Source organism: Nipponia nippon, unplaced genomic scaffold (genome assembly GCF_047370975.1).
Source record: "Nipponia nippon isolate SJK-2023a ecotype South Korea unplaced genomic scaffold, ASM4737097v1 scaffold_3, whole genome shotgun sequence".
NCBI classification, from domain to species: Eukaryota; Metazoa; Chordata; class Aves; order Pelecaniformes; family Threskiornithidae; genus Nipponia; species Nipponia nippon.
The window spans coordinates 88,470,641-88,496,878 of record NW_028262347.1 but is presented as its reverse complement, the minus strand read 5'-3'; the positions used below and the strand labels follow the sequence as shown (position 1 = coordinate 88,496,878).

Sequence of the window (26,238 nt, the reverse complement as noted above, 5' to 3'; positions counted from 1 at the left end):
CTCCCTTCAGGCAGTCTCCAGGTCTGTTTGCAAAGGTATGCAAGAAAGAAATGTGCCATTAGAAAGCTTCAACACACACCAGCTATTGCTGGTTAAGGCTTTTCTTTATTTCTATTCGGTCTTCATGCATTGAGCTGCAAAATGGCAGATTTGCTGCCTGTGACAAAAGCATAAGTGTAGCCCTGCAGCTTTCTAGGACTATCTCCATCCACAACATGTTACCCACGTCCTCTTTTTATCTGCTCATCAGCACCTGCTTCCAGTTCCTGCAGAAAGGGCAGCCTGTCTCCCTGCCTGGAGCGGAGGGCATGCGATGTCCTTGCTCGATGGTGCTCTGCTCCCTGGTCCCAGGTCTTCCTCATCCTCTTGAGTGCCCTGCCGTAGAGGGGGCTGAGCCAGGGATGATAAACAGATATTGGGCTTCCCTGTGGCCAATAGTTTTGTGCTGTCTCATAGAAACTGTGGCTTGTTTTTTGGTCCTCAGTCTAAGTGATCCATGGCCTGTCTTTTGAAGTATCTGAACCAGATGTGCAAATGTTAGTTATCTTTGGTGGGAATGAAGTCTGTGTGGTTATGGGTGTCTTCCTTAAAGCTAAAGGGTAATGTTTCAGGCTCTGCTGGTACCATTAATAAGGGAGTACTAAGAAATTATTGATATCCTAGAGGTTTAATGCACAAGTATTGTATTATCTGACAAAAAGAGGATCTGGGCTAAGGGAAGAAAGCTTATTCAGCTAGTGAAGAATGTCAGGGCATTATATATACTTCCATCACATCTGTCCTGGTAGTGATAGGAGAAGTGAAGGAAGTTTAGAAAACAGTTTTAAACAGTGTGTTGAATTGTGTAGGAAAAATTATTAAAAGCCATGTGTCATTAACGAGGAATTTTAAGTGACGATCTGCATACTTTATTCAATGCAGGAGAAACCAGGGATGATAGTTGAGTGTCACAGAGGCGTAAAACCCATGTTGTGGTATTTGAGACACTGGACGTAAAGAATTTCCAATTAGATGTGAAATGTTGTTTTGTTAATGAAAACAAAATTTGTGTTCTGTGTCTTGGGTAAGTGAAAAAGGAAGGTAAAGAGGTTGTAATAAGCAGTTTTAGTAAGCTTTGCAGGCAGGCTTCAGGTTTTCAAATAATTCATTACAATATAGTTAGAAAGGAAAATAAGTTCACTTTAAGCTGTAGAGTGACAGTATGTGGTTGGGAATCTGCATAATAAAATAATATTTGCTATAAAGAAGGAAGGTCATTCTTCTTGTGGAAACTGCCTTTTTTAATCTACTCCGGTTGCATTTATTTACTAGTTTTTAGAGAAACTTTTTCTGGTTGAAGCTCTATTTGGAGTGAATAAAAGTGTTACAGTAGGGAATTCTGGATGGTATAGCTATCACTTATTGCAATTTATGAAATGAATTGAACAATGGATGATTTTGAGATTAAAATCGAAGTGTCCTTTGGTTTCCCTTGATATGATATTTTCTACGTCTACAGTGCTACATGCCTGTATATAATGCAGAACTACATAGGGTAAGTGATCTGATTGTCTTGCAAGTTTATCCGAACAGTCCAAGAATCGTAATAAGAGGTATTAGTAGTTTTAATTATTATTTTATGGTGAGGGTGAGTTGAGAAACAAAGTGCAATTTTAGCATAATATATTGCTGTATTCTTTCACAAATGCTGACATGCAGGTTCCCGTATTAGCAAATAATACATTTTATTGTTCATGATCACGAGAAAAATTAAGTTATTTCGTACCCTGATATAAAGCATTCTACTGTTCTTTCAGTAGTGTCTCCCCCCCCCCCCCCCCCAATTTCCAGAAGATGGCATTTACTTTGCTTATTATACAACTTTCTATTTTAATTATTATGCAAAACTTTAAATATTTTCACATTTCGAGTGCAATTAAACAGGACATCTGTTACACTGGGAACATGAGAGAACATTTTTATTATGCCGAAATGATTTTCTGCGTATAACTAAGCCATTATTTGCATTACCAATTGCATATTGAAAAGTACTCATCATTAAAGAGTCAGCACGCATACCAAAGACTATAGTGGTAGCTGCAGTGCTAAACCATTTTGTCTCTGGAGCAGGAAACTGTCCATTGTAATCATATAGCTATTGGTAAATTATGCATTGTAAAAGCAAGCGATGCGTGTCCATGGCTCCAACCATTAACTGTTGCTTTTGCAGTCCGTTCCACTAAAACAGAGTCTTTGATGTCAATTCCTTTGCAATAAGAAACTCAGCACGGCTGAGGTGATACAGGTAGTGGAGAACAAGAATTTGCTAGCTGAACTTGGTGTGAAAGCTGAAATTAAGGCCAGGCAACTCCTACAGTCCACAGGGCATCACCTTGAAAACCCATGAAATAAGAGAGAATTGGGCCTCTGGAAAAAATGCAGTAATTGAACAGTTGGAGCCTGACCAGGATTCCCACAGCTGGAAGGTGGCAAGAAAATTAGGGAATAGGGGACTCAAAAAAGGGAGCTGCATCTGGCTTTGCAGCAATTATATGTGCTTGAGTTATATTCATCCCTTTTGTCATTATGCACAGGAGATATTGCCAGAGGTTAATTTGTTTCACTGTGGATTCTGTGTAAACTTATTTTTGATGTAGCTCTGACGCATGTTAGCATATTTTATTTATACCTCTAGTGTAAGCATAGAGAAAAAAGGGAGTTAAAAGACCCCCAAAAGCCAGACTAAATGCCAGACAATGCAACTCACATTTGAGAGAGGACTGTGTTTTCAGTATAATACATTTCCTTCCAGTTTAGTTGACTATTTCTTCCTCATCTTGGAGAGTTTGGGGATCTATAATCGTAGTTTTCATACATTACCTAAAATAACATATTTTCAGATTGTTAATTTATTTATGCATTAGACTTTTTCTTTTCTGTAGGGAAACACCTGCAGTAGCAATGTAGTAGAAAGTGTTAAATTATCAACACGACTAATTTGTGTCCCAGATAACAGAATCACAGAATAACTTTTGTTGGGAGGGACCTCTGGAGGCTGTCTGGCCCAACATCCTGCTCAAAGCATGGCTGGCTTCAAAGTTTGCTCCAACTTCCAAAATAGATCAGGTTGCTCAGGGCCTGTCCATCTGAGGTTTGAGCATCTCCAAGGATGGGGTATTTTACAACTTCTTGGGGTTCCAGTGTTTGATAACCCTCACCGTGAACTTTTTTTGATGTGGTGGTTGACAGCATTAAGATCCCCCCTGAGCCTTCTCTTCTGATGGTTACACAAACCCAGCTCTCAGACTTTCCTCATATGTACCATGGCAGCCCTTGACCATCTCTCTAATCCTCCACTGGACTCACTCCAGTGCATCAATGTCTTTCCCATACTTGGGAGCTCAAATCTGGACATAGTAATCCAGATTTGGCCTCACTAGTGGAAAATAGAGGGGAACAATCCCTTCCTGATACAAGATGCAGATCTTGATAATGAAGGTGCAAGGTGTTAATGATGCTGGGGTTCAACGCTATTTTTCCAGAAATTTGCATCCTAACTTGTAACCCAAATACTGTGCATCTATATACAAAGAGCTGTCTGTTTGTATACACTGGTATGTACAGCCTGGAAGAAGGTGTGTGTTGGTGTGTGCAGAAGAGATGCACAGTTTGTATTTTTGAATACAAATTTGCATTTTTAATTCCTTTCACAGTTAAGGAATGTTTTAGTCTTGACTATTGGCTCCAGTTTACATATTAAAGGGCATTCTTTCTCTGCATATTTAGCAAATGCTTTGGAGACTTGTTTTATAGCTTTGTCGAGTAATTAAGAGCCTCATGAATGGCCCCCATTCAGGACCCATGGTGTAAATTGAAATGTGTTAGAAAAGCTATTATTTTGTGGAAGCTTTCACTTTGATCTGCTCCTAAATCTCTGATATCCCTAGTTTGAGTCAGATTGATTAGCCACTCTCATGTCTAACTAATGCATGGTGTTGTTAATGATCAGAGCTAATCATTGTTATCTAAGTGAGCAAAATGCACATTATCCATTACTCCAGTTGTGGTTATGAGTTATGACAGGCAGCTGTCATGCGAATGAGCACATTTCTCCTGGCAAATACATAAATGTACCCTTTAATTTTTATTTTTCCCCTGATTAGAGCGAACTGTGAAGCCTTCAGCAGAGGAGCGCTGGGTAAGGTACTCAGTAAATGGCCATTACCTTCAGAGATGGAGAGAGATATGACACAAATTGCAAACTGCTGTTTCAAACTGAGGAGAACCCTACAGGGAATAGGGAAGGGAGATGTATTCTACCACTTGATGTCAGTATATGCTTACTCTTAAAACTAGACAGAATTTTTTTTCCTTGCCAGGGAGACTTCTGGGTAAAGGCAATTTGCCCACCTTCCTGAGTGTTCCTTGCTGTCAAGATTTTATTGACGGTGCCAATTGACTGAAGAAGTAAGGACAACACCGGTGAGGACAATTCTCAAATTTCCTTGCAAGTGGCGCATGCTTTCCCTTGCAGAAGAGACTGCTCTGGCATAACAGAGTAATGGTTTTTTTAGACTTAGGGACGTTTTTGGAGGACTTTACAGATGGGAGCTCATTACTTTTCAAGGCACTTAACTGCATTCTTAATGTGACTGACTGAAATCTGTCCTCACAGAGGTCTGGAGTGATCTCAGACATTCATGATTTCTTTGACACTCTCTCTGCGTTGAGAAAACTGCCTCCTCATTGAACGTTATTTCTGTAGTAGCCCACTTTTTGAGGCCTCTTCTCCCACTGCTTTCCTTGCATCGAATTGTGGTGGAGGCATCAGAAAGCTCCGCTTTTGCCAAATTGGACTCCTCACACTGCCCTCTGCTTTTCTTTTGAGCAATTGCAATACAGAAGTAGACAGTGAGCTGACTACGGGGCTTCTCTGGATTTATACCAGCAGAGGAGGCAGCTGTATCAAATATCTCATGTCTAACCCAGGCATCCTTAGGCAAAATTCCCTCTTTGCTTTCTACAAGACTGAGTCTATCATTACATTTACTAATTGTCCTGTGAGTACTTCTCTGCTCTAAATGCTTCCTTTATTGTTAATGTGAGCAATTTCTTTGATAATATGGTCCATAAGAAAGTGAAATTGAGATTTAAATAGAAATCTATTTAGTTTTGAATAGTTTAATTTTTCTCAAACTGAAAAGGCTGTTCTGGAATATCATTAAGTACTTGGTTGTATCTGGAAAATGATTTTAAATTTCCTGAGTCTGTATGTTCACAAACTTCTCTTTGCATGTCAAAATAATTAGATTGTCTTCAAATAATTAGTACATTTGACTTAGTGTAGACACTTAATAGTCTTTTAAATCTGCTTTAAGCCATTTGCATTAATTGTAATAAATCACTCATTTAAATTGGACACAGTTTTAGATAGAAAATAGCGTCATTCCTGGGTTTTTGAAAGCTTCTGGAAGGAAAAAAGCTACTCATACTGCTGAAACAGAACTTAATTTCACAGCTAGTCATAGGAATGTGTTACTGGGCTCCCTGTAACTTCAGAAAAACAAGATCATCATTGGCACTGCAGCCAGTCAGATGACTTGGAGAGACTGGAAAAATCCTAACCCTGACAATGCACCTGCTAGTGCAGGATGTGTTATTTAAATGTTTAAAATTTAAAGTAGGTATCTATAAGAAATCCCAACAAAGTAAAAATATTATTAGGTTATGACCTAGGTCATCCAGCCAAAAACTTCTGAGTAAAACTTCCAATGTGTTGGAATGAAATGGACATTGCAGAAGAGGACTGGTTCAGAAAATGTATTTTAGTTCTGTGAGAGTCTGGTTGCAAAACAGTAGCAAATCCCAAGTTGCACTTTAAAGTTAAATCCATGAAAAAAAATGCCCAAGGGACTGAAATCTGGTTTAAAAAAAAAAAAAAAATTGGATATGCCAGCACCTGGTTTTGGTCAGAGCCTGCTAAAATCAAACACAATTTGAGCATCTGTGTGGGTGGCTCTGTGGCTGCGGTGGAGAAAGTGAGAGACCTGCATTACCACAAATACTGCAAAATACCACAAAAATGCCACATGCTACCCAGCCCAGATCTGCCTGCATTTGTGGGCTGTCCCAAAAGGACGGTGAATGTTCTTTCCTCATCCCTGGTAATGTTGCTTCCTTTCTCCCCACATCTGTTATGCGAAATATCCCTTTGATATAAAAGCACAAAACATTAGATAGTCATGATGCATTTTTCTGCTTCTCAGCTATATGCCGTCTGCTTCTTTACTTGATGGTTGTTATGGGATATTTACTGGAAGACAATGGCACTCGGGGATTTAGAGTCAAGCTAAATTATTAGTAGCTTAGTATCTCATTATTCCTCTTTCTTCTGTGAGTCAGCACCGTTTTCAAAGCACCATCTGGCACCATGGAATCAACACCCCTGCATGCTACAGTCATTAATAACAATTTGCTGATGCACATGTATTGGCAATCATTTAGCCTTGGGTGACTTGAGAAACAGTGCCCTAGCAGTCAAGGCAAAGATGAGGAGGCCATCGCCGTCAGCTGCTCCTGCAGATGTCTCTGCTGGAGCTTTATTTAGTAGCCATTGCTACAACGTGATGTCCAGGTAGGCGGTGTAGGTGAGTCCTAAGCAGTCTACTTCTGCTATGCTCAAATCTAGCTGCTAGCCAGGAGAAAAATCTCCTTTGGGGAGCTGTACCCAAGTGACGTGGCAGAGTGCTACCAGTCTGCAGTCTCCTCTTCTGCACATGGTCTGCTACCTGCTGACCAGTTATGTGTCCCTGGTGCCCTTTCCCCTCCGAAAGGGACCCTCCAACCACTGCTACAGCCTCTTCTGCAGACCTTGGTTCAAATGCTTGTGGAAGGGAATCAGGCACAGGCTGCCAGATAAAAACACGACCTGTTCTTGAATTGGGCCTGTGCTTTAAAATAGCCCTGTGAAACTATTGTAGGAAATATTTTATGTTTTTGTGGTGGAAGCAGCAGAGTGTATGTTTGACAGTCTTTACTACTGAGGTTAGATATGCATCTAACAAGTGATCCCTGATAGTTTATTATCATAGTGAGAATCCTTATGGCTTAACAGAGGCAAGGCAATAACAGCAGAAATCTCACAAAAGACCTGCTCCTCTAAGTGAACAAACCCCTCACGCTTGAAACTTTAGAGGTAAAAACTATCCAATCCATGTGTACATTTTGTACCTTCTGTCTTGGTAGCGTGCCTTATGCTTAATATGCCTTATTCTGCTGGTTAACTTTAAAGACGACTTACACATGTATTAATTTTAACAATAGAGTGGCAGCACAGCTTAAAAATGAACTTTTCGAGGTATTTGGTGGCATATCTTGGCGTCACAAATGTGATCTTATGACAGTTGATGTCATAAGCAATTAAAGCTATGTCATTCAGCAATTAAAGTAACATTATGATATTCCTTGTTACTACTCTGTGCAACCTTTCCTGTAATAAAGTAAACTTCTAGATACTTGCTTTGATTTTGTGTGTAAGAACCAAAGAAATTAACACATTTTTTGATGAAACTCTTAAGGGTAGAAATAGTTTCTACATGAACACAATTGTTACTGTAAAATGCCTTCATATAAGTACCAAATATCTTCATGTAGTCAATACTAGCCCTTTGCAGGTTGGATGTATGTGGTGCCTGCGGAGATGAGCCAAACCCTGTCCCTGTTTGTATGGACCGAGGAGTTTTGGGCAGGACATGTTGAAGGAGGAAACAGGGTTTGCCCTTTAACATGTAGCTTTGTGCGTGCTTATGTGACGCTTAGAGCTTTGTATGATACTAACTTCACTTTTTGTAAGATATAAACTTTCACTTGTAGTGTAGAAGGTAGTTCATAGGGTATGGGGCTGTTCATCAGGCTTATAGTTTATGTATAAGACAATAGGAAAGAGTCATTTTGCTGAATATATGTCTTCAGAGAGCTATCACACAATCATCAGCTTTCATTGGAAAACAATTACGAGGCTTCAAAAATGATTAACATGCAAGACATTTTTCTTTGTGACTTCACTTACAAGAATGACAGAAATTTCAATGCATGATCTTTCCCTAGTGTATTCTTCACCATTCAGTAAAAGCAGGAGTGGGAGAGGTAGATCGTACAAGGTACAAATCAAGCAGGGGAAAGCATTTACATAAGTGAGAAAATATGCAAGTACCTAATCTTCGAGGGTGTTACCGCTTCTTTGCAAATTTGGGGACCTTCTGCTGGGAGTCAGTATTCTCTGCTCTCTGGTTTCTCCTATTGTGTCTTCCTCTTTGTAACTCTTGAGTTGCTGGTCTCTCCAAAGGACCTCTGAAGTCCCTTAGGATCCCTGGAGGCTGATTTGTCTCTAGAGACATGGTTTTGTGTGCTCTTGCTCTTTCTAGCAGCTGCTGTTGGTGCAGAACTGTAAGATGGTAAGAGACCACTTGTGATCTGATAGTGTGGGCTCTTACGTCATCTAAGCTTTTCTGAATTAAATGCTATTGAATGAGACCGATGTATTTTTTCCAGAAGCCTGCGCACCATTTGTAGACACAAATATTGCATCTAGTTACCAAAGAAAGGTAACAAAAAAAGAGCAATTGTCAATTGTCAACAGCCTTAAAATATCTATAGGGATGTTTGCATCTTCTCTGGACATTTTTTGGGACTCCACAAATTGAAAAAGTTCGAAAGCCACTGATGCAGAGCACTTCTTCTTTGGAGACCATCCCAGTTGTGGAGAATCCACCCCACCCTGTTGCGTCTCATTCTAGTTGGCAATTGCCCCGCTATTTAAAAGCTGGACTTGATTTCTAGATTTGGGTTGTTGAGCTGCCCTGAATCTTGCATGCTTTTGAATGCTGGATTAAAGGACTGTCAATTTTTTGTAGACTGCAAGAGGCTGTGATCAAGCCACCACTTAACCTTTTCATTTGATAAACTAAATGGGTTGATCTCCTCAAATCTTTTCCTTTAAGGCATGTTTTCCAGCCTTTTACTCATCTGTGTGCTTTGACAGGTTGTGGAGTTTTGATGCTTTGGAGAGGAAACCCTGTTTATTGAGCTTGGAGTAAAAGGGTCCTGCTTGTTGTCTTGGGGCTTTTCAAGCTTTTCATGCATCCACTTCTGCAGAAAACAATTCTTTCTTGTTGTGTGTTTCAGCTTGTTCTGGCAGACTGTAAAATGTTTGATTTTAAATGATTGCCAGGCTTGACTTAAATCAATATGAGGGAGATGGAAATGTATTTCAGGATGTTTCTTTGTTGGTCAATAAAATGTTATACCCTGTGCCATCAAAAAATGCTGAAATCAGCTTTGAAGAAGAAGAAAAATGCAACAGTAGCAGATGCAATTATAGTGATTTGCTGCTCTAAATCACCTCTTGTATACAGGGGTAAAATGGAAGTTAAAATAACAGAAAAGGGGTGTTTGTGTTCCTCAAAATCTGAGTTTTAGGTTTGAGGTAAAAGAGATAATGTATGCTAAGAAGAAGCTTATGTGACCTTTTAATAATGAAGAAATGGGAAGGACATCAGATGCTTCATAACAGAAATCGGTGACATTTCATGTTAATTGAATTAAAGCAAAAGTATTTGTCCTAGACATTGCCAATTGGAGTTTCCTTCTTGAGGGGTTTGTCCCCATCATGACACAGAATGAAACCAAACTGAATGTTTTGGGGTTTTATTATTATGTTTGTATGGAAATGGTGATCTGATTGCCTGAAAAGCATTCCTTTCCCATCTAATTATTTCCCTCTGAACATGCAAATACAGATTATGAAGCTTGTAACCAGTAAAGCTTCTGGGAGGGGATGACCTGGGCCACCATATGACTGCAAAACTAGGAGGAAAATTAATTTACCTTCATTTTGGTTATCTGCCACGACAGCTTTAGCTGGTTAAAGTGGAAGCAGCAGGCCAGCTTCATCTGTCTGTCGGAGGATGAGCATGCATACAGCTAGCATAAATCTTTCTAGTGCGCTTTGACAGAGACAGTACAAGTTCACCTTGTGGGATTTTAGGGTTTTTTTGTCTAGTTGTCTGGGAATTGGAGAATTTGCATCAGCTTTCAATGAATAACGAGGCTAGTGCAGCATTTCGGACAGACAACTTGTACACAGTAAAGCTTGCAACGTTTGTGGATGCCAGCTAAACTAACAAAACAAGTAATCTGAGGTGAGGCTACTGCTGCAGCATCTCTGGCAGTGCAGAGCTCAAGACAGGCTGCAAACACAGCACAAGATGACATCCCCTAATTCTGGTCATTCATTGTTTGGAAAATGTAAAATGCATGTTAGTTTTCACAAGACTCTTGTGAACCTGTAAAATCTTTTTTTTTTTTTTTTTTTTTTTTAAGGTGCAACTAAATCTGTGTTCCCAAGCTTCTGCCCATGCAGCAGTGAATTTAAAAGGGGAGAATTTAAGTTATTCTGACTGTATTAGCGCCCAAGTTTTTCATCTTTATCACCACTCAACCCTTCAGAAAAGTCAGATGGGTGTAATGGAGCTGAATTTACCTCTTTGTGCAAATAATATATCAAATGCTATAGATTCTCGGGAAGTGGTGCATATGACTGTTGTGTAAGCAAAACAACACACTTGAAGCAGTGAGACTACACAGGTTACAACAATTCAAATAGAATTATTATTTTTAAAAAAGGCAATTAAGGAACCCAGCAACACTTTGTAAATTATGTTCTCCAATATGGGGATTGTCTGACTACAGAGGTGTGTACCTACCAGCTGACAAGTTCCTTAATGTTGTTATAAGCTGTTGGCATTCTCTTATTAAAACAAAACTGCCCATTTTCTACACTTCACTATCCAGTTGCATGTGTTGGCTGGCATGGGAGCCTCATGTGCTGTGTCCTGAAGCCCTACTGCATTCCTGGGACGGGGCTGTTTCTACACCACTGGTTGGATAGTGGAAGGTCCAAAAAGTCTTGACTGGTTTTGGTAAGATGTTGCTGTTTGTGGAAGGAGTGGAGCGATGCTAGAAACTGTTTTGGCCTTAACACAGGCTGGGGGGAAAGGAAGCTGAAGCTGCCGATGGGTATCAGCAGGGCTGATTACTTGTAATCAAAAAAGGATTGTATACGTGCTGTGGAAATGGCGAGTGTTAAGAAAGGATTTAGAGGAATATAAAGGAGTACGTGCTCCGTTTCAGGAAGGAAACTATCATCGGCTAAAATACATAACAAAAATGAATATTCGGCTTTTTGGCTGAGTGCAAAATGTTACAAATCACTGTGAAGAAGTTGTCGTATGATATTAGATTGACCATAACGCTTCTGCTTTCTGCATGTCCCTTCATTTGCTTGCTGAAAATGATATATCTTCGTTTCTGCTCAATTCTCAAATTTCCTACCACTTGCCACATTTTTTCAAAGCTACATAATACAATTCTGCAGCTGTGATATGTATTGGAAGCACCTTGGTGACTTCAGGGGAACTGCTTGAATAAAGTGAGAATTTCAAAAATCTGTTCCTTTCCTCATAGAAAACAAAATGAAGAGAGCAAGTCAAGTGTCAGAGATGGCCTTCTTTTAAAATTTGTGGTGCTTATTGTGAAAAGCAATTTTCCAATGCATACAGAAATCCACTGGGCAGGGTTTCACTGTCAGTTTGAGGTCAGCATGTAGGATTTGTTTTGAACTGTTCTCATTTTAGATATTCAGGTATCTGATACGTATGTTGTCATGAAAAAATAAATTCTTGAAGAGCAGTGCTGCTGCCTGAATTTGGAACAAAGGAGGTGAGGATTCGGCAACCTAATCTTGGATCACTTTTAATATCAACAGCCCTTTGATGGTAGGTTTGAAGAAGAACATGATTCAGACTGGTGCTGAAGTTGATTCCCCCCGCCCCATGCAGTGCCATCAGAGCATGACAATACGGACAGGTCATTAGGAACAGAGTACTGGGTTTTGAATAAAAATTACTGAATTTTAGCCTCTTAAATCCTCCCTGGACTTCCAAGACAGTTTCTTCTCTCCTTTCAGAGTTTTCTGTTAAATTCCTGCCCTGATCTCCTCCTTCCACTCCCCCTGCTGTGTTATTTGAGGATCAGATATCCCAATTAGTGTTATCATCTTTCCTTTATGGAGCATTCTGCAGTATTGGATTAATAAACTTCCTCCATTTATAAGAAAACAAATTGGCAATTATTGGGGTCCGCACCAATTATCGCAGAGCGCTGACAGAATGCCCTGTGGTACCCGCTGCTGTGGCCTATAACAAATAAATTCTACCAAATCTTTGCAAGTGAAAGACTTAGTATTTTAATTGAGGCACTAATCTAAATTACAGCTTCCTGTGGAAATACAGCAACTTTTGTATTTTAATAGAGTTATGTAGAAGAACGTTGTAGTGCCAACAGGATTTTGTTAATCTGACGTGATGTCCTAACCATAATATCTTACTGAGATTCATTATATTATACATGATGAGATTTCCAAATGTACATACTGGTATTTTGTATATGTTTCAAGATGATGATATCTTTTTTGGGACTTGGCATTTCCAAAGGCTAGTGTTTGTAAAAATTCACATTTGTAAGATTCATGGTGATAAAAAGGACAGATGTTAGGTCCTCATTATGCCTTTAATAGGAAAGAGATAGTTTGAGCGGAATTCTTTCTGGATATACTGAAGCTTTTTGAAGTATGAGCTGTGACTTTTAAGTGTGTAAGTACAGCCACCTATCAGATATAGGGAGTAGGCAAAGGGCGATACATATATAGCTTTGAATTGGAAATGTAATTGTAGCGGTGTATCTACCCTTTACATTGTACCAATGACTTAGAGGAAAAGGTCTCTCAAAATGTTGACTTCATTTTTTTACTTTTTGGTTATAAATACAAGATGTTGATTTTTGACTTAGGGAAGCTTACATGGCGTACGCTATGAAGGTGCGTAGACATTAATACATTTACAAGCCTGGAATTACTTATTTCTGAGAAAAGGCTCGGAGGTGATAGGACCAATATGTTTGAACTACATCGAGGATGATAGGAAATCAGTGCTGATTATTTGGTTGAGGCTGTTGGGCAGAACAGAAGTAAAGCTTAAGTTGATTGAACAGACTGCAGGAACATTTGGGAAGGTGTGATTGTATACAGAGTACTGATTATAATCTCTGAACAGTTCTTGTAAAAAGCAGTATAACGTATAGGATGATGTAAAGCAAGAAAAATAATTAGCTTGATCACTTTATGCTTCAGTGTACGTGATAATAAGAGGGTACAAAGCTCATTAGAGAGGGGTATGATAGCATTTGATTCTAATCACATCCCTTGTGCCTGAATGCTATTACAGGTCCTTTCTATTCCTGAAGATATTCCTCAGTCTGTTGACAATATATGAAAGTCTTGTCTTATGCTCTGAAGCTGGCTCAGCTTGATCTGCAATGAATCCAACTACTTGATATCTCCAAAAATAATACCTGTCCCTGGATATTTAAATGTATTCTCTGTCAATTATAATGTTCCTACTGAATGCAACTGCAGAGTGCCAAAAACAAGACAGAGCCTTTTATTTCCTCTAGAAAATATTGTATTTTGATGCATAAAGTAATAAAATAAAAATTTGCTTTTAAGTTAATATTATGGCTGATATATATCTAGAAGCTATATATGCCAGTGTGTGTTATGTGTAAATATTTATTCCGCCTGGGATGGGAGTTACTGAGGATGCTATATAAATGATCCAGAGCAAGCCTTCACCGAATGTGATATGTTGTTATACTCTTACACATTTGAAGCAGATCCAGAAGAGTCATCACTCTCTTCTTTCTACTTTGCCTTTACTGGTTTTAATTTTTCTAGAGAAGTAGCAAAAAGTAAGGGTTTTCATTGCAGCAAATCTCATTTTTCTTCTGTACAGGTGCTGACTTCTTTTATACCATCTATTCATCACTCAAAGGCACCTTTTTAATTGGAGAGCTCATTATTTCAAAATGCTGAATTTGGAGCCACATGACCTGACCTGGAGGGAGCTGCATTCTCTGGCTCGTGGCAGCAACAGAGCTGGTAAGATGATCTATTCAGAGTTTTTTTTTTGGTGTCTAGAAAGGGGAAAGATGCTAAACGAAAACAACAAATGTTATGAAGTACAATGTCAGACAGTTAAAAACCAATGCAAACACTCAAGATATAACGGTTTTAAATGAAGTACCACGTATTGCCACTCTGCTAAAACAATGCATCATGAAGTTATAAAGAAAATGATTTGAATGATTCTTCAGTGCTATCAGTAGTAGTAACCTGCTTCTCTAGATGAGGAGGAGATGGACAGAGAACAAGTAAGCCTCTTACCTGGCGGGAGCATTCTTAGTCATAGTGCCAATATCACTGCAAGGCTGCATGCACAGCTCATTTCTTTGCATGGCAAGCGACCCCTTGGGTTATCATTTCCAGACAGGTGTCTGATTGGTTTGGGAGGCAAGATGTAATACTGCCAAATATTTCTGTAATGACTTTTAATGCGAATCAAGTTTTTTCCAAGTATTCTCTCTTTATCATGTAGGCCTAGCCTCTGTAATTCTCTTAACACCCTTCTTTCTTCTCATAATGTGTGCTACGCTTGAAGATGTGTGGATGGCTTAAAAAGATAAAAGTTAGTTGAGTGCTTTGCTATTCAAGCTCTCAGAAGCAGGCCTTTTCAAGGACCGTTACTTTAGATTGCGAGATCACCCTGACATTTGGCTCACCTCGTTCTTTTCCACAGCTGCCTATGTATTTCTTCATCCGAATGTATAAGCAACAAGGTTGTTGACACTGTCATTGAACATCCTCTTCTGGTCAGGCAACAAAGCTCTCCACTGAAATGCAAGGACTTTGTCTCTCTTGAGTTATTGTTCCAGTCCTCACCTGTAAGCTGCTGTGGATAAACATCAAATCTCAGTGCCAATTCTTACCTTTATTTTTAATGTTGAGTATAAAGCAGTAGAGGCTGATGACATTTTAAGTGGTGTAATTTCTTAGGGGGGGGGACTCTTGACTCTGTAAATATTTTATAAGAGCTAAATACTGAACAGGGCTAGGCAGCTACAGCTCAGTACTGAAATGAATAGTAGTAGTAGTAGTTTAATTTTGTAAAAAAAAAAAAAAAGAAAAAACCACTGAAGTGGTGTTACTGAAAATGCTTTGCACCTTAAACATGAAATATTAGTGTCTAGAGAAGGCTGATAGTACATGGCAGCCCTCATTCAAAGCTTTGGCTACTCTTCCTGACATGTTGTATTTTATGTAGTGCTCTCACCGAACACAATTGATCTTTGCAGAGAGTAGGAAAAAGGTTTATTGAATGAAAACTATCTATTAAAAGGCCCTCAAGAGACAAATCTATCAACAATGGATTTGAAATAATATGGCAGCAAAATGTATTAATACTGCTGCACAAAAATTTCGAGTACTGGTGGGGTATGCTCCAAAATTGATGATAATATCCTGGCCCATGCTTCAGCCTTGTCAACTTTTGTATCGATGTGAACTGCAGGGGCATAAGGGAAGTTCTCATACATGTGTCTCTCTTGGCATTGTGCCTTTGAGGACTTGCGGTCACGCTTCAGGATGTGGGCATGCTACTCCACTACTATATTTATGCAGTGCTCAGCAAGAATGTGAATCCTCTGCACCTTAAGGGCATGTGGACAAGGCATTGGTTTGCAGAAGAGAAGAAGGGAAAAAATGGCATGGGATATTCCCCTCCTAAATACTGAAGCTTTTTTTTTTTTTTTCCCTTCTGGTTTCAGCTGGACTAAACTATTGCAAACAGTGAATTTCAAGTAAAATATATTAACTGAAGTTCACAGGTACAACTCAGCTTTAGCAGTTGCTATTTGATTCTCACTGAAAAAACGAGTTCCCCCAAGGTAGCTCAGCTCAGAGTCATAATATAATTGTAACAATCTGAAGAACTGCCAGGTGGTACACCAGGGTATTTCACTGAGTACTTATAGCCATGGTATTTGTCTATCAGTTCACAAATATTATTTGTCATAAACTGAAAGATTTCTAGATGAAGTAAAAATGAGACAAAAGATTTCACTTGTATGATGAGTAAAATATTGCCCAGAGAATGTAAAGGCATGTTAATAAAGGCAGCCTGAGAGAGAAGAGCGATGGCAGGAACACAGGATACAGTGTAAGCAGATCATCTTTGGTGCACCTACTGCTTTTATGGGAAGCACAAGGCCAGGCTTACTGGTAGGCTCCAGATGCTTTCCCATGCTCTGGAGATTCAAAGGTGCAGTAAATCCAATTTAGCTGAGCAGTTGAGCAAGGTTTACAATTGCTTTGTGTCACTAGAGTGGAGCAAAGCAACCAGACCTTATGCATGAATGTGGCCTATAAATGTCAAAGAAATGAAGGGCATGGAATAATAGTATGTCCCCGCATCCTTTGCACAATTCACACTTATCAGAGGCTGCAAGTCTATGTGAGTGTAGTTACATGTCCAAATGGATGAATAAGTATGCAACAGCATGTGCTGAATACATGGTTACGTGTTTGTGCCAGAGTGAGTATTTTGTGAGCGTTTTCTACTGTTGGTTATTTCACCATATTACTGAAGGAACTGCAACCATTTTTTAAAACACTGGAAAACTGCAGGTTTTTTCTGATAGTGCTATAAGTACTGTATGTAAAGAGTGTGTGAAATAGTCTCATCACTCCTTTTGTCTCCATTATTCATAACAAAGTGATTTGCAGGTTTTCTCTCCTGCTTCCTCTTTATTCACTTCTGCATTATTTTAAAAATTGTGACTCTCCATTTGTTGAGCGTAGAGTTTTTTTCCTGTGATCTAACTCAAATTTTATGGCTATTAGTTACTGTATCAAACTGGCTAAGGGCTATTAGGCAATATCACAGACTATAACAGTAGTAAATCTTTAACTCTACTTATAATATGCAGAAAACTACAACCCATAAACTTTTAAAATGTTCGAGGTAAAAGAAGAGCTGATGTTGCTGGCGGTTTTATAATGTTTACGTAAATGTTTCCTTACTCATGGCAGAATAAAACCAATGAGTTAGAGACTTTAAATGGAGCATATTAAGACTGCTTATTAAGGGAAATGTCCTGAAACTGTTGTAGCTGAGGATAAGGAATGTAGGATCATGGGAGCTCAATAAATAGGTGTGTGTTTTGTTGTTTTTTTTTTTCTCCCAAATTTTGCATTAGATTGTACTTTACGATTTGTGACAGGCCTCTTAGTTGGCCAAACCTTTGAGGCAGATGTATTTAGACCTTACTCTTAGCCATTCAGAGAATACTTATAAGGCTCTTTAACTTAAAAAGACATGTTTTATTCGATTACTCGTTAGAATAAATAGCTTTTTCTAAAATAGAAGATTAGGTAAAACAGAATAATACAAAGGATTAATACTCAACTCTCCTTCTACCCATGATATCCTTGCAGGTCAGTCCCTCCTTTTTGGTCTAGTCACCTCAGTGGCTTTTGGGATCATAGCAAACTCCGCTGCCTTGCCAGCTTTTCCTGCAGCCACTCAATCTTACCTCTCTTGCCTCCCTTCTCCTCCTTACAATTTCTCTGTTCAGCTTCCCTCCTTCCTGGGAGTTTTTCTGGGGAAAAAAAAAGAAAGGGGTGTGTGTGTGTGTGCTTAATCAAGAAGGCATTTTTTTTACTCTGCTCTCAGATAAAGATAGGTTAAAAAAGCTCTTTCAGATGGCTTGAGATGTTGGTCCTGTGTGACATGGCACTTGACTTTGGGACCCAAGCAGTACCCCAATCTCACAGCATTCCATCCAGTCCCGGCGCTCTCTGGAAGATACTGGTCTTGCTCTTGGGGAGCATCTTCTTCCTCTGGTCCCCACAGCTGAGCTGAGCACCGGCCCTGTTGCTGGCCATGAGTAGCCCTGCCACTGCTTCCTGGCAGCCAAGGGATCTGCAAGGATCTGGCTTACAGGTTTGCTAAGTGCTTGGATGGAGAAGACCTCGTTGTTGTTATCTAATTAACAGGTTTGTGCTAAGCGGGGTTTAAGGATTTGATGGAGTGAAAATACATGCATTTATTCATAACACCCAGAAAGTGAAGAGATTGAAAAAAAAAAAAAACCCAACCACCCAAACCCAAACATACTTGCTTTTCCCATTGGAAGGCTTTATCAGAAAAGATACTTTTCCTGCCCCGATTCAGCCAGGTGTTATTCCCTGGATAAGGTAGCTATAAGGGCGTTGGCCTTTGTGCATGCCTCTCTTACTCTTGGTGGAATGTCTCCGTTTTATAACCAGTCTCCACTTTTTGAGTCCTCAAGGGCCTTGACAGGTTTAATCTCTTATCTCTATTGTCCCTTTAAGTAGAGAAAGTCTGTGTCTTATCAGAATAGAAGTTGTTTCCCCTCCGTACAGATTTAAACATAACTTTACTATAGCAGGACTGGTTGCAAAAAATACTTTCTTCTTCAGTGAGATTTAAAGGTCTCTCCTCCTGCTCTGCTGGCTGCACAACATCCTTCAGCAGGGTCTGGGCTCTGCACTGGACTTTACGCTCACTATTAATGTGTATGTTAAAACTTTAGATGAAGGCAACATCTAAACCATCTAATTGGACGTACATACTGTTGTCTCTTGAATGAGACCAGACATGTTCTTGCCCAGCACGGCTGGCTACCATGGCTGGTTTGGGATGTTTGATTCTCAAAGTCTTTTCTTCCATGCCATAGTATCTGGATTCTACAAAGATGGTCAGGTGCATCATCAAATTAGCACTGATAAGACAAACTGTAGCAATTTACCACTGTCGTATACTATGATCGCTTAATTTAAACTAAACCTATTCTTGGGGTAAGTAAAGCTGAATATTTTGCATTTGCTGCAGCCTAGGGACATACCTATTTGCAAATATTGCAGAACAACTTCTGTAAACCAATGATACACAGAAATGCAGTGATTAATGAAACTGTTCTATACAGTTTGAGAAAGAGGTTTCTTTCTATCAGTGCAGGTTTTTCCTGAAACTAAAGCCACCTTTTTACAAGGGCCTATAGATGCTGCTTTCTGAATTTTTTTTGTAACTTGGCTTGCTGTCTGGAAATAGGTTAGGAAAAAAAAAAAAAAAGTATGACTCATTTGCCAGGGAGCATATCACCATGCCAAGGTTTGGTATTTTCTTTTGTTTTGCAGTATGGAAGCTGTGAGCCGAGTTTATTAGTATTGTACTGATATGTAAATAAGAGCATCTGTAATGTGTTTAGCTATAGTAGCTGTAAATTGGGTACTGCTTTGGTTTCCTAGTTACTAATGAGGCTATCTGTATTTAATTGGGTACATTCAAACTATCGGTAGGTTTAGTTTTCCAGCTAGTCCACAGAGGTATGTTTATGATGGAAAGTGCTTCTGATTTTGTAGTTAATTCAGCAGAAACAGACAAGCTAATCTATTTTAAAATCTTAGTAACCGCACTGATCTCTTCTTCTGGATTGAAACTAGCACACCTCAAGCCCCTTAATTTTTCTGTTGTTTATATGAAGTGTCATTCTACTGAATTGTGTTGTGAAAGGTGTGCAAAAAGCTTGTGATGGTCGTCAGAGTCCAAATCTAAAACTGCTTTTTAAAATTGCTTCCTGTCAAAGAATGATTTATTATTTTAATTTTCACTATAGCAGTTAAGGTGGTAGAAAAGATTCTTTTGAATTACTTTTTTCATCTGACATAACCTCATTACAGCTTCAAGGTATTTACTTTGCCAAAGCCATAACCAGTACCCACACCTTTTACCTGCCCCAGAGCTCTCCAGAGATCTCTAACCTGTGCCACTGCAACCTCCTGCTTTCACAGATTTTATACAATTTTGAAAGTCTAAAACCTCCTCTAGGAGGAACGTGTCAGCTTAAACTATGGTTAATTCAGCTTGAAAGAGAGAGCAATGGGAAAACCGTAACAAAAATATACTATAATGCGGCTGCCTTTCATCCTGGCTAGACCTACACTGAATTCAGAATCTACTGAAGTCCATGGCAGGAAGGCAATCACTAGATACTACCAAATGTATGCAGTTCAAATCGCTCTGATAACACTGGATTTTGGCTGAAGGTTCCATGCAGTTTGTTTCATGTTACTACGTGTGTATGTTCCTCCTCTCAAGAGTGTCCTTTCTCATCATAGACTCCCACGCTAACTATTAGTGATTTCAGCTTGCCATACCGATGACCCATCTTATCTCTTCACTCCATCTGTCTTTGCTGTTGCTCCTTCAGTTGACCTGCAGTGAGGCTTCACCTGCCTCACTCGAGGGCAGGGCTCTTTGCTTGATTTGGCCCTCATCATGCCCTGTTACTGATTTTTCCACTGCCAAAGGCTTTCACTTAGCCTGTCACCTGCTCCTACATGGCACTGGCTGCCCTTGTCTTTTCTTGGATGCTGAGCCCAACATTGCCAACAAGTTCCTACCTGTTCCCTGATCTAATCTCAGTAAAATCTCATTTTTTCTAGTCATGATCTTTCTTTCCCACTTTGCTGTCCTTCTCCAGCGCCCAGTGCTGGTGTGCTGTGGCATGGCCTCACATCCCAGAAAAGTCTGGGTGGAAATCTTGTGGCCAAGGTGCCTCCATGGCAAGTTTGTTCTCCCATGTTTTATTTTGGCAAGTCTTTTTAGCTGAATGTGCCACCTTCACCATTATGGGAACAAGCCACCTTATTTTCTTTAAGGAAGAAATGAATGGTCGTCTTTGTTTCTGACATGCATACAGAGGACTTGACAGAATTCTGACTGAAGCTGGCCCATTGCTTCCCATCTGCCTCTGCTTGATTGAGCTGTTTTTTTTTTTACTTGGCTTGTAAGCTTTTGGGGAAGAAAGCTTTCAGTTTACTCAGTTTTTGCATGGGGGTAGCACAATGGGATCCATAACGAGATACCTCAGTGGTAAGATAATACAAATATAATAGTAATGCTTATTAACTGCATGCTAATCAAAGTTCATTGTATGTGCTTAAAGCTTCTTTTAGGGATCAAAATAAGGACTTCTCCTTCTGCAATTGAGATTTTATAACAGGGGTTGTATCACCCTACATCTACCCTATTCTTATCTTCTTTCCCTAAGCCTCCACTCCCAGCCACTATCAGAGACCACTCTGGGCTCTCTGAAGTAATTCCATTGCTGGTCTGCTTTTATGTCCCGTTTCTTTTAACAGCTTACCGTAGTGATTCTTCCTCCTGCTAAGTTTTTAAATGTTGAGTGCTCAAACTTCCTCCCCCCTCATATCTTTCTAACCTCCAGGTTATTCTCAATAAGGGAAAGTTTTTGTACTACATGTTTTGAAAGCTCCCTGGACATTTTGCATGCTCCTGCAGTATGACTACTGTTAGTAGCATAGTGCTTTAGGGAAAAGGGAGTCTTGAGTAGTTACACAGTTTATTTGCAGTGCAATGAGTTTTAAAGAGGAATGGAGCAACTGCATTCCCTTTTAGAGCTGAAATGCAGATTTTGCAAATTAATACTTGAACCGCCATTAATAATCTCAGCATACAGAAATAACGTGAGAAGCCGGAGGAAACCCAGGACCCTCTGAAATCAATTGTGGTCTGTTGTAGTGTTTAGTCCAGGTATTTGTAGTATGAATGAAAAGGATGGTGATGAGGTGCAATTACAGTATTTTTGATAGATGTCAAAGGTTGAAGGCACAGCAGCTTATGAAAAAATTGAATTAAGTTCAAGACTGTATTAAATGTTTCAACAATATGTACTGGAACTGGAAGATTTTAACTATGCAATCAGGAGAATGAAACTCTAGATTCATGTATTTCAAAAGTGCAAAATCAACAGGTTTTTTGGATTTTCAGAGTGATTCATTGTGTGTGAATTTACAAGAGCAGACCTGAGGATTTAGAAATATTTTAATAAAAAGCTTTAGCCCAATATACGAAGGTGTAAGTTAGCTTGGATCTTACTGTTCATTTTATAACTTTTGGATTCTCAGAAACTCTTGTACTGATGTAACGTTTGATATAAATTTTTGGCTTGATGCTTCTAACAACAAAGACACATGGCTGTTCAGCAATGATTGTTTCAGGCACAGAGAAAGTCAAGGTAGGTGATGTAAAGCAAACAACCAGACTGAAAGCATAGACAGTCTTAGAAAGAACTCCATATAAGTGGCAAAGCAACAAATATGTTATGAAAAAAAACCCAAACCAAACTGTACTAAACCAAATCAATTTTCAAGCAACTAGTGAGGTTACCACAATGTACTCAGTTGTAGGCACAATATGTTTGGAAAAAAAAACTCTTCAAAACTTATGATTCATAATAAATAGGTTAAGAAATGGTTATTAAAAGGGGAATATTCAAGGTCAAAAACCTTAAAAATTTACCTACTCATATCCATGCTTTCAGTGTTTATCTGTGTTTGTATCTTTGCTATTAGTTTGCACTTCACACTCTACAGTGTGAAGTGCAAACGGGTGAAAAAATGAGAAAAATCTTTTATTGTATTTAAATGAGTAAAAGTTAGAGATAATGTGGCTTGAAATTACTTGCGAAAGTAAAAGTTCTAGGATTAAATGCCTTCTAAACACAAATCCTTAAACCTTTAGGGATCTTATGATGTTAAGCATCACTTAGGAGAAAAATGCTTTGTAAAAGGTACAAATAAAAGGACAATCTTTGAATTTTAATAAAATATCCGTAGTTAAAGAGGAAATTAAAATCAATGTTAAAATTATTACCAGCCAGTTTATGTTCTCTAGAGGAATGAAGAAACACTTTACACAAATCTCAAGGTCGAAGAAACATTTATAATATAACTCTCTAATATAACTTTATATTGTAACAAGTGCAGCATGTTAAGAACAGTAGCCTGTAATGAACAGTGAACGACTGAAGAAAATGGAATATTATTGCCTTGGTTGGACTATGGATTTTCAGAAGTTCTGGAAATACATCTGGATAATGCACCTCTCTAAAGAGTTATCCAAAGTAATAGCTGTGGTAAGACCTCTGAGTGCATGACCTTAATCAGCAGTATATAGGTTTATACTTCATTTCAGTCATAGTAAAGTGGTCTTGTGAAGACCACTGGCTTCAAGCCAGTGCACACCTTCTGTGTACATTGCTGAATCATAGTGTAATTCCCTGTTATTCTTTTAACTATAGTTCTGTTTTTTCTTCACTAGATTCAAAGGTGGTTTTAATAGTTGCCTGTTTATTTTTTTGGTAAGAATTTGACATTTATCTCCTTTTTATCAAGGCATCCCACTACCAATGCTTAAAACTAACAAAAACCGAAAAAAGACAACGCTTATGCTTGATATTTCCTGGAGGTCATTCTCACTTGCTTAGTACAAAATTACAAAAAAAAAAAAATTCCAAATGCTTTTTTAATACAATCGATCAAATCCTGTAGCAGTATGCATAGGAATCTAAGAGGAACTGATTTGTCTGTAAAGCATTAATCCACTTTTAATATACAGCTCAGATACTGCTGTCACATTTTGCAGCAGAAAATTCCTGAGGAATAATGTGAATGGAATCAAGAAATGTTAAATTGCACTAATTTGAAAATTGTACAGATGACATGTTAATTTAGGAAGATAGTCTGGAGGAACATGACTGAGAAAAATTGCAGTCTATTTAAGGGTAGAATTGGAGGAGAATTGAGTAAGAAAACGACGTTTGGGTTTGGCGATAATACAATGAAAATGTTGGGAGCTAGCAGGCAACTGTTCTGAAGCTCAAATCTCTCCTGATCTCAGAACTGTCTTCCCAGATGGAGGGAGAGGATGGGCAATGAATGCTGCTGGGAAATGTGCAGGCTGATGGAAAATGAAATGTTTGGTGGTGCTCCTCCAGGAGCCGGCTGTGCTGCTGGAAGAACTGGGTTTCCCACTGGCTCACCTGGATCTTGGGCAGCCTCTGAATCCCAGCACATTCCAGTGCCCCACGTTTGCGGCTCGTGCCGAGCTGGAGCTCTAACTCCTGGGGTTTCTGGCTCTGGCGCAAGCTGCTGATGTGATAGTGATTTCATTTAGGAGGGAACTGGGAAATATGTGGCTTTTGTTCCAAATCAGAGTGAAGCCAAGTATCTAATTGCTCTTTGAAATACGATAGCTCTGGCCTGGAAATTACAGATGAGTGGAACCCCTTTTTTGCCCTGTACCGTTCAGATTCAGGGTTGTGGCTGCCCTGCAAATAACCAAAGTCTTTAGCTATTCTCTAGCATTGGCCTAGTTTCCAGTTGGCGCAGAGTAGTTTAAGGCACTTATAAGGTCTATGGTAGCCAGCCTCTCTGCTTGCCCGTTTTATAGAGGCAAATGGAAGCAAGAAGCACCTGCTGTTTGGAGAGCCTCAAGAAGCAGGGGTGGAATGACTGTGTTAGGGCTTGGCGACACAAAATGAGAAAGCAATGATTTCAGGGATTAGTAGTTTGCCAGCAAAGGGTCTGGGCGTTGTTATCATATGAGAGTTCAGGCCAGCAGCAAAGAAGTCTCATCGTTCAGCAGCTGCACAGGCTGTGCAGAGCTGGACAACACACAGCACGAGTTGTTCGGGGACATTTCATCAGCAGAGAAGGACCAAAGACACTTGTCCTCCTTCCTTTTTAGCCTTCAGTGACCTTAGCGGTGTCCATCCATCATAATCCTGCCAAAACTAACCGCAAAATATTGGATAGAAAGAATGACTTGAGAAAATTTAGTCATCTATATGGCTACACGGAGTAGTATCTGAAGAGCTGCTTGGGTAAGGTGTTTTAGAAGTTTCTTTTTGCAGAGACCTAAACTTTTGCCAACACAAACTGCTATGGAAAGAAAACCAAGACAAAAGCTCTTTTCTTTACATCATCAAGTACCCCAAGAATTGGCAAGATGAAAGAAATATATATTGAAGCAAAAACAGCAGCTGCAAAGCTGTTGCTTTGACTGAGTAGCAAGGTGTTAAAGTTTATGAGGAATAGTAAGCATTTACCCAGTAGGGAAATGACAGTGCCCGGCTGCAATCATACGAATGGCGAAAGAACTAAGATTTAGCACCGTGCTAACACCAAATGGATACTGCTAGAAAAGGGGAAAGGAACCTGGTGATGAAGATAAAGGAGCTGGTATACAGTCTCAGAAAGAGACAAAGAGCCTGCCACTCTGCATAATACAACAAATGCAATTTCACCAGCTGCAAATTAACCTAAGGTAGTGAAGAATAAAAATAGTCTCGGAAGTTAACAGGTCACTGCTCAATTAGAGGAAACAACTGTGTAACCATTAAAATTGCCAGTCAGAGGACTGTGAGCAAATGAGCAAAATGTGGAAATGGATAAAGGGTATTTGGGAGCAAATAATGGGGAAATTCTAGTGGTTCTCAGTTTGAATAAAAGTAATGACCTTAACCAACACAAAGTGCTCAACAGAAGGTAAATGCACAGCTCCATTACAGGCTGCAAGTGTTAGATAAAAGTGACCTCTAATGGGGAATATAAAAAACTGATGGCCTTTAAAGATAGTGTACATGCAGGCTGTAATGCGTACATTTATTTTGATGTTAGAGGGCTAATGGCTGCAGTCTTTTAAGAGGAAACTTTAGAAGTTTGATGAGAATGAGAGAAAAGTCTACTTGTCCCGGGTTATGCCCACATGTGTGATCTCAGCATCGTTGCTGCTCTGTTGTTTCTCAAGGTCTTTCCCAAAGCTGCTCACTTCTGCAGGGCAGAGTGTCTTCAACAGCCGGGTCAGGCCTTCGATGGTCCGGCTAATTACTCTGCAATAGCCAGATTAGATGACTGCAGCTGGTGCTCTGCTGGTGAGGAATACAGCGGCGCTTCGGTAGAGTGCGGTAGCTCTGCTGTCAGTAATTGAAATGCTCCTGAAAGAAATGAGCAATAAAATAGTTTAGTTTTTAAAGCAGTAGTGATAAAGGAAAACAATTCTGCTGTAATTATGCTGCTAAAAAGAAACAGGCAAAAAGGTAGAAAAAATAATTCTGCAAAGTCTCCTTGGGACTATTTACCCACTAAATGGTGGATGAGCAAAATACTTGAAACATATTCTCCAATTTTAAAGTTTGGGTTAATCAAAATTGAAGACAGGATTTCCTTATAGGGAAGAGAGAATGAAAACCAAAGGTATTCAAAACTTGATGGAAATATCCCTGGTCCTTTCGGAGTTCCCATGTCTGCACTGGAGTAGTGTTGAGCTTCTGTGGCAGCAAGACTTTTTAATGTTAGTGGAACCTCATTTTTTCTTCCCCCCGCCCCCAACTCAGGCTTCATCCTACCTGAACTCAGGG

General features: G+C 39.4%; 1 long non-coding RNA gene across 2 annotated transcripts in view; it reads left to right on the top strand.

The window, feature by feature from the left end:
* Positions 1 to 26,238, top strand: part of LOC148054750 (uncharacterized) — a 174,108-nt gene that overhangs the window by 111,289 nt on the left and 36,581 nt on the right. For both annotated transcript variants that reach the window (XR_015706368.1, XR_015706367.1), the window contains exon 4: positions 13,887 to 14,032. This is a non-coding gene — a long non-coding RNA (uncharacterized LOC148054750). The remainder of the gene's footprint in view (positions 1 to 13,886; positions 14,033 to 26,238) is intronic.